An 18442-nucleotide genomic window follows, 5' to 3' on the forward strand; every position below is an offset into this window, starting at 1 on the left:
AATCAAAACTTTGGTTGGGGCTGGCCTGGTGGCATAGTGGTTAAGTTCACATCCTCCACTTTGGCAGCCAGGGGTTCGCAGGTTCAGATCCTGGGTGTGGACCTAGCACCACTCGCCAAGCCATGCTGTAGAGGCACCCTACATACAAAATAGATGAAGATTGGCACAGATGTTAGCTCAGAGACAATCTTCCTCAAGGAAAAAGAAGAAGATTGGCAACAGATGCTAGCTCAGAGCCAATCTTCCTCACAAAAAAAGAAAAACAACATAACCAAAACAAAATCTTTGGGTAACTGGGCCAAATGCTTTCCATCCTACAGGACACTTCTTCAGGTCAGTTGACATCCTGGACGTTTGACAGTTCTGTGCCGCTCAGAACAGGAGGCATAATTATTTTAACACCACATGACAATTATAACATAGTCCCAATGTAACTATTTGTTGGATTGTCCATCCCTCACTAAGATTGTTGTGTCACTCACCTCAGAATCCCAGAGCCTAGCACAGTGCCTGGACGAAGTAGGTTCTCATATATTTTGGGTGAACAGCCAAGCTATGCTCTTGAACTTAGTGTGTCAAGGAGGAGATTGGGATCAGAACTGAAGATACATGCAAAAAAATTACCTGGATCCAGGGAGTACACGGAAACTGGAAGTTAACACAGAACATTTATTTCAAACTGGCGAAAGTCTCAGAAGTAAGCAAACATTCAGATGATAGAGGTCAAGAAAGTCAATGTACTAAAACTACAGTTGAAGGAGATGTAATGAACAAGAAACAAGCATTATAACAAATATTTTCATACTCTTCTTGCTAAAAAAGTATCCACAGACTACATCTTAAGTGGGTAGAGAGCACAGGTCTCTTCTGTGCAATAACTTTTCGACTTGGGAAATTATTATTCTGTCAATTTTATACTTGATTAAGAGAAATGAGGCAGTCCAACATGGGTTAGGCAGTGTCTGCATATCATCAAAATAGCGAAAACAGCTCAAAGCACAGTATTTACAGAGTGACTGATATGTGACTCTGAAATGTTCAGGCAGCTCAATATTTGCCCGGATGTGTAATCATGAAATAAGGCATGGTATGACATGTATAGAGAAGATGTCAGCATTCACAACGACAAGCATACCAGAGTGTTTTCACTGTAGAATATGTGGCCACACATGTCTCCAGCCTTGTCTTTAGCCTTAAATTCTGATGCCAGAGAAATTCTGAGATGAAAGGAAAGTTTCTCTAGTATTTGGATGAATCTTTTTGGATTAATCTAATATGTATATAAGTAGAAATATAGTCCTTCTCTGAACACCTACCTCAGTTTGCAACTGGTCTGAAGATCCTCACCAATAAAAAAGCGTGCTCCACTTTTCCATGATCCACAAGTAGAGATTTTTAAGGCTCACTCTAATATGTTTATAAAACTCCCTACCTTCACACCATATCTGATCTCCGGAATAGTGCAGTGAGAATCAGGGACAACCAATAAGAGTAGGGGCCCCTGAGTGTAAGCAAGAAGGAACTCCTGCACCAAAGTACTCATATAACGATTTATGTATTAGTCATGGTAGGCTAGGTCATGCTCAGGTAATGAATAACTCCAAAACCAACGTGGCATAAAATACTATAGGATTATTTGCACACGTGTAAGTCATAGCTTACCTGGGAGCTTTTCTCAAATACCCAGGCTAACGATATATCCAACATCTAGAGCACTGCTGAATGCTGTGGTGGGGGAATGTATATGGTGAATTGCCCATTGGCTCTCAACGACTTCTGCCTAGAAGTGAAATATATCACTTCAATTAACATTTATTGGCCAAAGCCTGTTACATGACCATGCCTAACTTCAATGGGACTGAGAAGGTACAATCTTACCAGGTGCTGGGACAAAAAATGGGAATATCTGCAAATGGTCCTAGAGTTATCACAGTTTATGAATGTAAGTAACATCTTTTCAGCTCTCTTTTATGTTTTAGGAACTATAAAGCAACTGAAATATAACTTAAACATTGAGAAGCAGTGGTTTCCCATGCTCTGCTTTACTGAGCAAAGACCATAAGACCTCCCCTAAAGCTGAGAGCATAAATTACCTTGCTATTGATGATACATTTATGAAGTGTTAATGCTATTGGTTCATCCCAGAGATAAAATTTGAAATCCCTTAAAGATTAACTTTTGAAAACTATGACTGTGGATTAAATGATTAGCTGAACGTTAGAGAACTATTTTTAAAAGAATAAATTACATTTTGCTTAAATATCATTTTATCTCAAGATTTTTTTCTTCAAGCAAAAAATTAGTTAAGAGTGAACCCAATGTTAAAAAAATTGTTAAAAAATATTGTCCTTGCTTCCTGCCAGGTTACCAGTGATCTTGCCAAACCCAGTGGTTTACTTTCAGTTTTTATACTGTTGGCTATAATTGACCCTCTTGACCATTCTTTTTTCTTTCAGCTTGTCTCACTCTCGGATTTCATTACCATGGTTAATTGTGTTTCTCCTTGGGCCTCTGGGTTGTTTCTTCTTAGGCTGCTACCTTAGTGCTCTCTTTGGGGCCCTGTTTCTCAACATTGGCATCAACCATGCACCATCCACAGTCCTCTTCCTTCTCACCTGTCTTGCTACTGCTGGGCAACCTCCATTATTCTCGTCTTATGTATTCACCCAACATCTGATAATGGGCCCGAAATCTAGTTCTCTAGTTATGAGAGTGCTCCTAAACTTCAGATTTGTGTTCCCAAATGTTTGCTGGCTATCTTCCTATAAACAAAACTCAAGCATTTAACACCAAATAATTCAAAATTTGAACTACTTTTCACCCTCTACATCACAATCTGCTTCTAATTTTTTACATAAAAAATATTGATAGATATCAGCATCATATATCCAGAAGCTTCCAAGTCATTATTGGATCATCTTTATCTCCCTTATCTCAAATACACATCTATTTGGTCACCGGATTCTCTAACACTTACATGTAGAGCACTCATTGATCCTCATCAACTCCCTTATTAGTCTTTCTCATCAATATCATGGTCCCTGATCTAGATTTGTTACATCTAGCATCTTGGAAAGATCTCTATGTCTCTATGCAGTGTCCCACCCAGTATATCTTTCATACTGCAACAACATTTATTTTACTGAGTATAAATTTGACGTTTTCACTACCCTGTGGAACATTTTCAATAGTTTTCCTTTCCAAACTCCTCAAAATGGAACTGTTGGGTCGTGTCTTCTGTGGGAGCATCCTGGGTGTAATCTAAAACTGACCCCCGAATTCATAGAGGGCAGAAAGAGACTGAAGAAAAGGCAGACCACTTCAGCTTGGTAGGTGGCAGGTTTAATAAGCAAGGAAACTTACATATGAGGCTTATCTTGGATGGTCTCAAGACCAAGCAGCTTTTTTGCACGTGCCCATTAGAATCTTAAAAGCTTATACAGAGGCCTTAACTTGTTTCAGTTATGTACATGGGGGCCTTAACTGGGTTTAGTCACAAAGCCAGTACAGATAGTCTCATAGGCTATATCCTTGGAGCAGCTTCTGGGAGTGGGGAAGACAAGTGGAACACACGTTCCAAAGACACAGGGTCCGGGGGGACCTCCAATTGCCTGGGTCACACTCATGGGGCAACCGGCCGTCACATCTTCTTGACGACCTCCTCCATCAGGCACATGAGACCCTCCACAGTCAGATCATAAGCTTATTTATTGATGCATCTCTCTCCAACATCATGAATCCAGTGCCGTACTGACATTAGACAATTCCCTCTACCATGAAATGGTGGTTTTCAAATCTTTGTATGCAAAATAATCACCAAGGGGGCTTGATGCAAGTGTGGTTTCTCTGGCCCCACCCAGGGATACTGTTTTAGAGGTCTGGAGAGAAATCTATGAATCAGTAGTTTCCATGTATGTGGCTAAGTGATATAGGGCAGGTGGTCTATGGATTGTAATTTGAAAAAGTTTGCTTAATGTATTATGCCATAGCATTTTTGCCCTAGTTGCCTCTTTCTGCCTGGAAATTATTTTCTTTCTTTTTGTCCCACATGAATGCCTATTTATTCTTCCAGAACCATCTCTGTGAACATTCACTTCTCACTTCAGCTTAATCAGTTGTTCGCAGCTCTGTACTTCTGTATAATTTTGTATTTATTTTTATGTTTAAATTTGCTACTTTTTTAAGTCATTGTTTGTATAGATGACTAACCAACTATTTTGACAATCCTTAATAACATCTCCACTTCGGTTCTAGTTTAAAGTAGATGTTTAATAGCTATTTATTATATTTAACTGAATATATTCTACTTCTTTGTATATATGATTTCTAAAAGAAAACATTATGCACCAAGGAAAATACAAATCATAAATACCAATTAGATGTTCTTCATTGTATTTAAATAAGCCATTTTATTAGATTTGCAGATGACAATTTATTCAACAGATAACAGAACAGGATTCAAATTTATCTCAGCTGGCTGGAGTAATTGGAATAAAATATGTATGGATAAATACATAGTACCATATTTATCTTAAAAAATCAGTTGAACGAAACTAGATGTGGGAGTCCTACTGAGTAAGAGTTCATGTGAAAAAATAACTGGAAGTTTTATCTGATGACAAAAACAATATGACTCAAGTATTATTTGACTGGTAATGAAGTTAAAGTAATTTTAGCTTGCATTCGTAAAAGTTTGTTGCCCCAGCATAGGATAGAGTAGTCCCTCCATAAATTGCACTGATGAGTCCAGATAGTAAGTGTTATGTTGATTCAGCACCACCACACAGGGACATTTATAAACTAGAACTATGTCTAAAGCATCAGTAAGAGAACATGGAAATAGTTTGGAAATGGTCACTTCATCAGTTGTTGAAAGGACTGCTTGAAAAAAAGCAAAGATTAAATGGAGAGTGGCATCTCTCCTCAAAAGAAGAGAGGGGTGTATCCTCGAGTTGCTTCAGACAACTGAAATCAAGCTCATATTCTGGACAGGCAAAATTTAGCCTGGGATACATAATTATCAGTTGGATATGTACCTGGGAATAAGGCATGTCATGGAATAACAAATTCCCCATTTTTGAAGATTTTAAACACAACCATGGAAGGTTACCTGTCTCTACTTGAGTGAGCCTTATACCAGAAGATCTCTAAGCTGCATCCATCCTACGACTCCTGTTTTAGGAAGGTAAATTTGCTTGCTGTTATTTGTTGCATATTTTTAAAAATTTTTCAAAGTTCTTCCTCAAATTTAATGTGTTAATATCAAATAGAACACCCCATATAAACTATCTTCGTGCATGTAAAAAAGACAGCTGCTCTCCAGCCAAACAAACTCACACAGATGGAGGTAATCTTATTCCAACCTAAAACCAACTCACAACACACATGCATACACACAGACACACACTAATTCACACATTGTTACAGCTGGAGTTGCTGCTGCTGTTGCCTTCTCCAGATGTGGGATTCTTTCTCAGTGTGAATTCTCAGAATTCCTCTCAGGGTCTGAAATACTGTGAGCTAAAGAGAATGCATAGGCACGAGGGACGAGGGGCGAGGGACTGAGGCTTTTTGCCTCCCACTGACCTAACAATGCTGGGGAGCTTGGTCATTTCTCAGAGCAGGCCCGCTTGCATTGTGGCCACCTTCCCTCAGTCTTTTTCATTTTATTTTGCACCCCTGGCTGAAATTTTGCCTAATAGTAATGAATTTCAGGTAAAAACAAAAGTTCCTTGGGTGATTAAGTTATATTCATTTTATTAAGGGACTGAGAATTATTATCAGGCGGGAAAATACAGGCATATCTTGTTTTATTGCATTTTGCTTTATTGCACTTCACAGATATTGCATTTTTTACAAATTTAAAGTTTTTGGCCACCCTGCTTTGAGCAAGTCTATCAGCACCATTTTTCCAACATCGTTTGTTTACTTCATGTCTCTGTGTCACATTTTGGTAATTATCACAATATTTCAAACTCTTACATTATTATTATATGTGTCATGGTGATCAGTGATTTTTGATGTTACTGTTGTAGCTGTCTTGGGCCACCACAAACTGTGCCCATATAAGACAGCAAAAAATCATAAATGTTGTAGGTGTTCTGATTGCTCCAGCCAGCAGTTCCCCCATCTCTTGCCCTTTGCTCGGGTCTCCCTATTCTCTAAGACACAACAATATTGAAATTAGGCTAATTAACAACCCTACAATGGCCTCTAAGTGTTCAAGTTAAACGAAGAGTCTCACGTCTCTCACTTTAAAATAAAAGCTGGAAATGATTAAGCTTAGTGAGGAAGGCATGTCAAAAGTCCAGATAGGGGGGCTGGCCCCGTGGCCAAGTGGTTAAGTTCGCATTCTCCGGTGCAGGCAGCCCAGTGTTTCGTTGGTTCAAATCCTGGACGCGGACACAACACTGCTCATCGGGCCACGCTGAGGCGGTGTCCCACATGCCATGGCTGGAAGGACCCACAGCGAAGAGTGTACAACTGTGTACTGGGGGGCTTTGGGGAGAAAAGGAAAAAAATAAAACCTTTAAAAAAAAAAAAGTCCAGATAGGCCGAAAGCTAGGCGTCTTGTGCCAAACAGTTAGATAAGTGTGAATATAAAGGAAAAGTTCTTTAAGGAAATTAAAATTGCTACTCCAGTGAACATGCAAATGATAAGAAAGCAAAACAACCTTATTGCTGATATGGAGAAGCTTTTAGGGGGTCTGGATGGAAGATCAAACCAGCCACATCATTCCCGTAAGCCAAAGCCTAATCCAGAGCAAGGCCCTAACTCTCTTCAATTCTATAAAGGCTGCGAGAGGTGAGGAAGCTGCAGTAGAAACGTTTGAAGCTAGTAGAAGTTGGTTCATGAAGTTTAAGGAAAGAAGCTGTCTCTATAATAAGAAAATGCAAGGTGAAGCAGCAAGTGCTGATGTAGAAGCCACAGCAAGTTATCCAGAAGGTCCAGCTAAGATCATTAATGGAGGTGGCTACACTAAACAACAGATTTCCAGGTAGATGAAACAGCCTCTGTTGGAAGAAGATGCCATCTAGGACTTTCATAGCTAGAAAGGAGAAGTCAATGCCTAACTTCAAAGCTTCAAAGGACAGGCTCTCTTGTTAGGGGCTAACGCAGCTGGTGACTTTAAGTTAAAGCCAATGCTCATTGACCATTCTGAAAATCGTAGGGCCCTTAAGAATTATGCTAAATCTACTTTTCCTGTGGTATACAAGCGGAACAACAAAACTTGAATGACAGCACATCTGATTACAACATGGTCCACTGAATATTTTAAGCCCTTTATTGAGACCTACTAAGAAAAAAGATTCCTTTCAAAATATCACTGCTCACTGACAATGCACCTGGTCAGCCAAGAGCTCTGATGGAGCGGAACAGTGAGATTAATGTTGTTTTCCCACTTGCTAACACAACATCCATTCTGCAGCCCACGGATCAAGGAGTAATTTTGACTTTCAAGTCTTATTATTTAAGAAATATACTTTGTAAGGCAATAGCCACCATGAACAGTGATTGCTCTGATGGATCCGGGCAAAGTCAATTGAAAATCTTCTGGAAAAGATTCACCATTCTAGTCGCCAATAAGAACATTTGTGATTCATGGGAAGAGGTTAAAACATCAATATTTTGGGAAGAAGTTGATTCCAACCCTCATGGATAACTTTAAGGGGTTCAAGATTTCAGTGGAGGAAGTAACGGCAGATGTAGTGGAAATAGCAAGAGAACTAGAATTAGAAGTGGAGCCTGAAGATGTGAGTGAATTGCTGCAATCTTATGATAAAACTTTAACGGAGGAGGAGTTGCTTATTATGGGTGAGCAAAGAAAGTTTCTTGAGATGGAGTCTACTCCTGGTGAAGAGCTGTGAAGATTGTTGAGATGGTAACAAAGAATTTACAATATCACATAAACTTAGTAGATAAAGTAGCAGCAGGGTTTGCGAGAACTGATTCCAATTTTGAAAGAACTTCTACCGTGGGTAAAATGCTATCAAACAGCATCAAATGCTACAGAGAAATGATTCACAAAAAGAAGAGTTAATTGACATGGCAAACTTCATTGTGGTCTTATTTTAAGAAATTGTCACAGCCACCCCAACTTTCAACAACCACCACCCTGATCAGTCACCAGCCATCAACATTGAGGCAAGACCCTCCACCAGCAAAAAGGGTATGACTCCCTGATGGCTCAGATGATGGTTAGCATTTTTTAGCAATAAAGCATTTTTTAATTAAGGTGTGCACATTATTTTTTTAGACATAATGCTATTGCATACTTAATAGACTATAGTATAGTGTATACATAAATTCTGTATGCACTGGGAAACCAAAAACTTTGTGACTCGCTTTATTGTGGTGGTCCGGAACCAAACCCACAATAGCTTTGAGATATGCCTGTATATAGTTTTGGAAAACAGGAAATTTTGTGGAAGACCAGCTGTGGCTGCCTGGTAACTTAGAAGAGCAGGAAGACGCCTGGGATGGCTCGGAGGACAGGATCAACAAACAAGTAACAATAATTGCTAAAGATCTTTCTCTTTTATGGAATACTTGCAAATATTATGTCACTGAATCCTCACAGGAACCTGTAAAGTGGGCGTTACTAAACACTTCTGCAGCTGAAGAAAGAAAGAGCACTTAAGTGACTTGCCTAAAGTCACATCGCTAATCCATGGCATAGCCAGACTTGAAATCAGAATTTTGGACTCTAATTATTTATTCACTTATTCAGCACATATATGCTTAGGTAATGTCCACAATAACTCTATAAGCTTTGTTTGAAGGATAAGGAGACGAAGGCTCTGAGAAGTAAATGAGCTTTCCTAGGGACAAATCATTAAGAAATGTTAGAGGTGGAATTTTCGTCCATGTTTAATGATCACAAAGTCTGTTCTCCCTTCATGCTTCAATAAGTAGAGAGTGGCACTTTATATTTTGTCTGTTACATTTAATTTACCATTCTATCGCAGTCTGAATTTGAAGATAATTCCTAAAATAAGAAGGTAATCAAGATTTCTGGCACTACTTTCGAAAGTCAGAGTCATCTCCTTCGACTTGTTTCTTCTGCCATTCTTTATTGTCTGCTTAACTGTGTTTTGCTCCTTCCTTTGCTATCCTTGAGGTATTTTCTCTTTATTTCCTAGCAATGTTCTTGTTGTGACATAAAAACTTGCTAAAATATTAGCATATACGTAAAGTCAAGACTAATGGGAAAGTAACATACGGTCGCAGTTAATGGAGCGAGGACTTGGTGTCAGCCAGGGTATAGTTCTGATCCCTCTGCTCTTAGCAAGCTGTGACACCCAGAGCAAGTCTCCAAATTCCTAAACCACTTGCTCTCATCTGGTTCCTAAAGATATTAATATCTCCCTTATAGGATACAGCATGGTTAATAGGACTACAAGACATCATGCATGTTCACGTGCTTAGTCTGGTGCCAGACACCTAGTGCGTGCTCAAAAATATACAATTTCCTAGGCGTTTCCATCAGTTTGTCGTGTCATATCAGATTGTGCCTGACCATATAAAGAAAAAAAGACAAAAGAAATATTTTGAAAGAAATTTGCATTTGTTTTAGAAAAGAAAGTTCAAGATATCATAGCGACAAAAGTCTCAAAATGACATCATGTCAGATCTGGGCATTGAATTCAGAATCTTGAGCCTTTGTTTTGCTTCCAAAATGTAGACATCAAGAGAAACACAGAAGGGACAGAAACATAGCCCCATAACCTAATAATGCACTGCTGAACCCTTCTAGCACGGCTAACATATTTTTAGTTTCAGATGGCTTTAAAGCAAATTTCTCAAACGCACTTCAATCTGGTTAGGTACGCAGCATGACAATAGCTATGCAGAAAAATCAGAGTTTATGGTTCATCAGAACTCTATTTTAGTTACGTGCAGGTCTGCTGTACTCACTCATGGCTCTGCTTTAAAGACTTGGCTGTTGAACATTTATACATCCATTAATTAGCAGCTAGGCATGATTTAAAGGATAATGTTCCTGGAGTTCAGTGTACACGAAGCAGTAAACAGCTTTTGTGGAAGATTAAACGCTGTAGCAAATCAGAGACATTTGGTGACCCCCAGCAGCCATTTGTTGCCAGAAAACTGCAATGCTACATTTATTGTGCCAGGGGGAAAACATATTCGACTGATAGCACAACAAACAGAAGAATGTATTTGAATTTGCCTCTTGCATGTTTAGAAATATGGCTCCTTTTTTTTTTTTCTATTTTAATTGAATTTCATTTGAAGAAAATTTCATTAAATGCAATATGTTTAAACATACCATGGATTGAAAGGAGTTAGTTCTAGAGATCAATGTGCATTTGTAACTGTGAAGTTAGGATTATGCAGCTAACATGAAAAATTATGAAAATTATCCTTATTTCTCTTACTAAAATTGAATTTAAATCTGAAAGAGGTTTACCTATTTCTATTTATACACTGTCAATAAAAATATGAATTTGGGTTTTTTTGGGGGGTTTTTTTGGTGAGGAAGATTGGCCCTGAGCTAACATCCATTGCCAGTCTTCCTCCTTTTGCTTGAGGAAGATTGTCACTGAGCTAACATCTGTGCCAGTCTTCCTCTATATTGGATGTGGGATGCCTCCACAGCATGGCTTGATGAGCAGTGTATAGGTCCATCCCAGGATGCAAACCTGTGAACCCTGGGCTGCTGAAGTGAAGCAGGCAAACTTAACCACTGCACCACCAGGCCGACCCCCAAAATATAATTTTATACTGTGCCAATACATTTATTTCTAAATATACTATTTTTACAGGACATTACTAAAATAGATATTTGGCTTGATATAATGAAAATGAGAGAAATTAATTCTAATTATTATTTGGAAAAATCTATATTAATAGTTTATAAATTAAATATTGATTTGGAAATATATACATATGGATAAAGACACAGAAAAATAAACTAATTTAAATTAGAATAATATTTTTCTAATACACTTTTCCCAGATCACTGGATTTTCAAGTTCTTCCACTGTTAATTTTGCAATTTCTTGATCCATCTAAATGTATTCTGAATGAACTATAATTGAAATTAAATATAAAAACAAAAAGAAGAAGTAAACATTCAGCAAGAATAAAAAAGATGTTTGATAACATGTAGTAGTCAATGCATGAAGAAAGTCCTATTAATACATAGACATGTTTATGTTCTAGGCTTACTGGAAAAAATTACATGGTTTAGTAAGCTGGTTTAGCTCTCAATAAGAGAAGAATTTCCACCGTTCTTTCTCCGTAATTGGATTTGGTATGCATTCTAAAAGAAACAGCGCCTTTCACTGAGCAGTGTTAGTAACCCATTTTATAATACAAAAGGCTCTCACACCACGTGTTGATCGCCATAAATGCTTGTCTAACCCACTTCTCTGTCTTCTTTCCAGAGGCCTTTTCCTCCAAGCCCGTGTGGTTATGGATGGGGTGGTGGGAGTGAAAACCTTTAACAGGAATCGAGGGTCTTCGTTTTCTACGTTTCTGTTTGATTTTCCTAAAGCACAACTTTTAAAGCGCCATCAGGGGTTTCTAAGTCTCGGAACTGCTTTAACGCTAACGGTGCATTTTGTTTGGAGAGCGGGGGATGCTGCCCTCCGTGAAATCTGTATCTTTTTTGAATGGCTGTTGGGGAAGAGACATTCCAAGAGTTTGAAGCACCGCTTTAATGCCTACAGAAAAGGCTGCGGATGCACGGAGGCATCTGCTGTCACTGTGACTAAAATGTTTACTTTAGCAAACACTGCTCTATTAAATTTCAAAGTGGTGCTCTTTGAATTTTAAATTGTAAAGGAAACCTGGCCTCCATTCTTGAAAGCTTTGGTTTAAACATAAAAAGGAGAAAGTAGCTTTGAAGTTTGAATGAGATGCATGAACTCTCCTTTTCTCAGAGTTTGAAGAACTTATAGGGCGAGCGTGTGTGCTATTTATTATTCTAACTTATGACTTGAGTGATAGTCTTACTTTTTTCACCCTTGACCATTTCTCCTTTTTTTAAAAAAAAAAAAAAAGAATTTGGATGTTAATGTGGGGTTTCATTTATTATTCTCCAACCAGGGAATGTATCTAACAAGATAATTTTATGCATTTTTCGAAGTAAACCCATTTTATTGCTCTTTAATAGGCATCTACTTTTTCAAATTACATCTAGATTCCAGAGTTTCTCCTGGTGCTGTTCATCCATTTCTCTGGAGTTTACTATGTACATACATAGTAAAAATACAGAAAATTTGTATTTTTGGCATAGATGCTCACCTTAATGAGTATTTATTGGGTCAGATGAGTGCTTGCATAATTGAACAATTCATGGACCAGAGATAATTGAGCATTACAATAAGTTATGTCATCTATTTACAAATGGGAGCCATTAACTCCCTACTTTGCTTACTGGAATGAACTTTTTAAACCAAATAATTACAAATGCATATTTGCAAAATATGCCTTTTCAGGGTCAGTTCATTTTTATCTGCTTTGATGAATAATAATCTTGATAGTATTCAGTTTCTATTTCAAAACAAAATAAACATTTTATCATAAAATCTGTTACACATTAGGCTTAGCAAGGAAATACTTGAAATAAAATAATTATAAGGATCATAGAATATTGAGTAAACCTATTTAGTTCACTTCATATTTTCTTCTAGAGATTCCACATGACATTTAAAGTAAAAAAATAAAATAACGTTCATAGCATTTTTCCAGATATTAATAACTTTTTGTCTTAATTCAACAAGAGCTCCCACCAACAAAAGCTTGTCTAAGGAGAATATGCTCTTTCCTTGTTAAAACAAAGAGATGGCTAATTTGTTTCTGAATGTAGCAGGAGGAGAAGAGAGCTGTTAAGGGTCTTTTTTTCTTCCTCCAAATATCTCTTTTATACTCCTTCCCTAGTTCTGTCTTGCGTATTTGGATTGAGACACTAAGGATGTTCATACAAAGTATTGAAAATATTTGAGAACCTGTCAGGCATGCCAATGCCTTATTCAAACAGCCAATCAGAGTGGGCACCTGCTGAGTGAGACTGATGCTGGCTGACAGCCTACACAGCCAGCCTCCCGGGACATACCAGTGCTGTCCCTAACGCATCTCCGGTCTTGGGGGAACAAGTGGACAGGAGCAAGGGGTTCCAGGAACCACAGCCCTCTTCTGTAGTATTTCCCACATAGTTATTTTGTGGAAACTCTCTTAGCAATGACTTTTGGTCAGATGAATTCTAACAAGTGCTGCATATCATTTTTCTCTTTGGGAGATTCTACGCGCACGTGAGAACACTGAGTCCTGCTGTAAAGAAGTCAGGGAATTGTCAAAGGCTTCTGCCCTTTGCCCTGACTGTTTCATAATTGTTTGGTGCCTGGCACTTAAGAGGAATAATATCAAGAAGAAGTAATGCAACTATAATTTTTATAGCTAAGTAACCTCTGTGTAAGAAAAATCTTTGCAATTTCATTTAACATAAAGATTATCTTTCTAACGTTAGAGTTATGCATTAAGGGAGTGGAACATTTATGAAGTAGTGAGCTGTCATTTTGTGTTATTCTAGAAAAGTTTAGTATTTGTTTAGCTGTCTGATGTGTTAAAAAGATCTCTGCACTATTTTTTTTTTTTTTTTTTTGGTGCTAATGAACCCCCAAAGAAAGTTCAAAAGTCTAAGCATATGATTTTTCAACACCTTATTTTAAACTTTTGCTTTTTGTACTCATCACGTTGCATATTAATGCAGTAAATAATTTAACAGATGAGGGAGTCATATCAAATACTTAAAATCATAATTAAATATGGATGCAAATAACTATATATTACTAATATATATTTAAGTCATGTATACTATTTTTGTTCAGTGCTAGTGATTGGAAATTAATTCAAATGATTTAACTTAAATTATGTATAAACTGTAGAAACTACAGATTACACATCTTTTGAAATGACTGACATGAATAAATAGCAAACCAAGAAAAAGACTATCTTGAGTTAATGCCAAATAGTTATAAAATACTAACAGGTTTCTAAATGCTTTTGTTCTACCATGCTTTTTTAATAACACGTCAACTATAATGTTTAAAATAGTAAACACTTGTTTAATATCAATGGTAATCTTTATGTCAATTGCTACCAGATATTTAGGAAAGCCTTTAGATATGAATCACATGTTGGCCTTCTCTGAGGCTTCTCAGCACATGAATCAAGTTAGCTAAAATACATCTGCTTATGACCAGATGCCTCTCAACGTTATCAATATTTGTTTTTGGAATATTTAAGGACGATTTTAGTAATGTCATGTGAATAATGAAGTGGATTAAAAACCCCTGAACTTCAGAGAGAGAGAGAGGCATATTTGCAAAAAGATACTTAAGAGATTCTAATATCTGATTATAATAAATACATGAATTCTTAAATGTACTGATGTTTGTGACATCAAATGAATAGTATTTAACATTCATGAACTACACTATATTGTGAAGTTTCTATAAGAAAATAGCATTTTTTTCTAACTACACTAAGAATTTTTAAGTCCACAGATTTCATTGAAAATTTCCCAAACAAATATCCTAACCTCTAAGTGTCATTGGAACAAAGAAATCTATTTGAAATACTAGAAGAAATTTTGAATTAATGCTGTGGAATATCTATGGTGCTAAACTGGAAATCATTTTAGACTTTTAGAGGTATGTTTGACTTTCCTTAAGACATGGATAATTTCTCTGATTTACTTGATTTACATGAGACAAGGTTACTACGTAATGCTGTAATTCAATCATTATGCCGTCATACAGGGCAGAAGTGAAATGTTCAGAAACATTTTCACATATGTAATTTGTATAAACCATAAGGTTACGATTAAGTAGTCTTAGGAATATGTATGACTATGGCAGAAGCAGTAGTGTCAGCCCCTTTATCTTCTTACTATAGACAGGAATATTCTCAAGGATGGAAGACTGCCTGTTTATTATTTTACGAGTCAAGAAAGTTAGTATTTCTACTTTAAAGATACTAATTTTTTAAAATTGACATGTAAGGCATAAGTAAATGTAACAATATGCTCCTTTACTCCAAACTCTCACCGCCAAAAGTACCTCAATTAGGAGGATTTCATACTCCTTTTAGCATGTAGTTTTGCTATAAGAGCTCTCAGCACGTAATGTACAGCCATTTTCCACTCACTCTAAATTTTGAATGGAATGAGCACGTCACAGGAATATTTCTATTCTCTGTCGTTTAGAGAGTCCAAGTAAGTTGCCCTACTTTCACAAAATATCCCACCTCACAGCACCCATTACACAAATTAAGCGCAAATTTTCCATCTGGCCTTTAATAAGGACTTAAAAAGTTTGTAAATAGTCTTTCATTGATTCTTGCTATAATTGTTTAATTCATATTCCCCAAAACTTCCTTCAGTTTAGATACCTGATTTATTTGCATAGCTTGTTAGAGAAATTAGTGAAACATTTATTACTAAATTTCTGATAGTTCCTTAATATTTTGCTGTTTGTTTTATCCAGAGTCTCCCATTAGTTTCCTTTCTTACAGATTTTCAAAATTACTGTGACATATTTATTAAATAAACAAATACATAAGTACTACTGTATGAAATACATGTTGTTAGATGTCATGGGAGACAAAAAGCTAAGTTAATCCTGGACCTTGATTTCACAGTTTAGGGGAAACTTATATATGAATAATTCTTAATTCCTAGGAAAGAAGACAAAAATCTCAATGATGAAACAATCCAATGGGAAAAGGAGAGATTATTTCCAATAGTGAAATTCTAGGAAAGTTAATATTTCCACAGGTGACAAAAATATTCTATGGAGAGGGAATTCCCATTACTGGCAAGCAGTGTCAGTTTCACTGGGATTTCTGGTAACCATGACCTAGTTAAGTATCTAGGACAGTGTCTTCAATCCAAAATCAAAACAGCACATCTCTAAGAGTACTCCATTTATTTTGGAAAACCGTTTTTCTCTAAGTTTTCAATTTCTTTCTCTGTAGAGTACATCTTCCCTAATCTATATTCATGAGAAGTTCTATAAGTTTGAGTAACAAATGGAATAATGTACAAAGAAGCACTTGAAAATTACTATTCAAAATAGCAGGCTTTTTTGGTCAAACTCTTCATGTATATTTAAGATGCTGATATGGATTTTTGAGTGAAAGTTCTTGAGAAATATAAAATGTAAATATATTACTGCCACATCACTACTCTTTATAAGGAGAGCACCCCAATTCCAAGGATATGCTATAAAATTGACAGACTGTGAAAGTCAGAGAGATGTTTACCCTCAGATTTCAGGCCCCAGCTAGTTAAAAAGAGACAGAGATGCCCCTTAGATTATTCTTTTTTCTTCAAAAACTTCGGGTACCCAAAAAAGAAAGAAAGGAAAAAGGAACTTATGAGGCAAGTGTCATTTATTTCCTGCCTAGCCTGTGTGTAGGAGATGAAGCTAAGAAATTTTGCCATTTGATACTAAAAAAATAGTTAACATCTTTTACAGCAAAATATGAAGCATAATTTGAAAGAACATTGATGTAAGCAAATGAGTTCCAAAAGATTCAGGCTTTTTGATGCTCAGGTCATTCTCTTGAAGCGAATGACTGTACTCCTAGCTCTATAGGTGGTGTTCTCTCTCCTAGGATGCCTTAACTTCTCTTAATCACAATGTTCTACCTTTACAACGCAAAACACTTTAAATTTCTCTTGCATTTGTCTGCTAAAATCATAACTCTTCCCAGAGATCACGGACTATTCCAATGAGTTACTGATAAAGATACCACCTTGATAATTAAATAAATGGACTCTAGATAAATGAAAATATCAAATTCATCAATCTTTTATATTTTATCGATAAGCTCACAAGAAGTTTCCTATTACTAAAAAATGAAGGCTGATAATAAATTTTCTAATCTCTGAAAGATAACCAAAATGTAATAAAAAATCACATTCAAAGAGAAAATGTGAAGACTATAAACTTATTAAAATTCACATCAATCATATTTGTGACTCTTGACAAATCTACAGTCTTGATAATAGTAAGGTGTGACTGACCAAAGGAAAGATCATTTGTGATATTTTCTTTCTTCACTCAAAGATGATCACAAGATACACTCTCATTTTCAGTAGAAACTATTACATTAGGCAAGCTATTTAAATACTAACAAGTTTTCATCAAACATTAACTTTAAACACATTAGAGATCACTTAAATCTAAGGAATACAATAACTTAAAATAATATAGTTGCAATGGCATGTAATTAGTAGCACTTTATGCTAAGCAATTTCACTCCACATTACGTATTCCAAAGGGAACAGGTTTAGAGAGAAATTAAAAGAAAAAGTGACAACCTTTACCTAAAGACTACAAACTGATTGATGTTTTGGAACTTTCCTCAGACCTCACAGAATGATATGTTCTCACTCAGGCAACACTACATGTACTGAGAAATTTAAATGTTGTTTTTATCGTTTTCAAAAAAGAAAAAATAACAGAGGTCAGTAATAATAGTGGCTTACAGTTTAGGTTAAAAGAAAGAGCTATATACTTGTCAATGTTGCTTCTATGTAATCGTGAAGGAGACAAATGTGGGTGTATTCACTGAAAATAAGTGAGCAATGATAATTATTTCCACTTATTATTGCCTTCCACTTTACAGGATTGCAAAGTTCATTTGTAAACTGACAAACACATGGGACTTTAAATCAACTACTGTTGGAAGAAATATAGCCATATTTCTGTCAATACTTCAGAATGCAAACATAGCAGACAAGATGCCTATTGTAATTTCAAAGAAATTTAACTTCATAGTAACAAAATAAAATTTGGTCAAGATTCACATACTTTGTGTGGCCTTACCTTTTTTTTTTTTTTTTTGAGGAAGATTAGCCCTGAGCTAACATCTGTGCCAATCCTCCTCTTTTTGCTGAGGAAGACTGTCCCTGAGCTAATATCTATGCCCATCTTCCTCTCTTTTATGTGGGACACCTGCCACAGCATGGCTTGACAAGCGGTGCTTAGGTCCGCACCCGGGATCCGAACCGGCGAATCCCAGGCTACTGCAGCAGAACGTGCGAACTGAACTGCTGTGCCACTGGGCTGGGCCCCTGCTTTGTGTGGCTTTACTTTTTAAAAGTTTCATCTTTAATAATAAAGGACCCCATCTCACTGCTAGAGCTTTGATTTTGCATTAATTAAACATTTACTTATTAATTTTCTTCTTTACTTTTAACCTAGTTTCTAATCTAGAGCATTAGCTTCATGTTTTTCCTTCCGTAAACTTTAAACCAACACTGCTAGTTATAATAGCAGAGTATATCTACTGAGTTATCCAACGCAATCTAAAACCTTTGAGCTCCATATAATCTTGCCTCAAGATAGGTAGAAAATGAGTCAAAGCAAAAATTTGTTTGTATACATACAAATATTTAGTTCT

General features: G+C 36.5%; 1 long non-coding RNA gene across 2 annotated transcripts in view; it reads right to left on the bottom strand.

The window, feature by feature from the left end:
* Positions 1–4389: 4389 nt before the first annotated feature.
* The window catches only part of LOC138915799 (uncharacterized), a 175394-nt gene continuing 161341 nt past the window's right edge, over positions 4390–18442 (bottom strand). The window contains exon 5 of one of the 2 annotated variants that reach the window (XR_011422088.1): positions 4390–6498. This is a non-coding gene — a long non-coding RNA (uncharacterized lncRNA). The remainder of the gene's footprint in view (positions 6499–18442) is intronic. The other variant, XR_011422089.1, reaches the window with a different exon arrangement.

The sequence above is a fragment of the Equus caballus genome, chromosome 10, assembly GCF_041296265.1.
Source record: "Equus caballus isolate H_3958 breed thoroughbred chromosome 10, TB-T2T, whole genome shotgun sequence".
In the NCBI taxonomy this organism is placed as follows: Eukaryota; Metazoa; Chordata; class Mammalia; order Perissodactyla; family Equidae; genus Equus; species Equus caballus.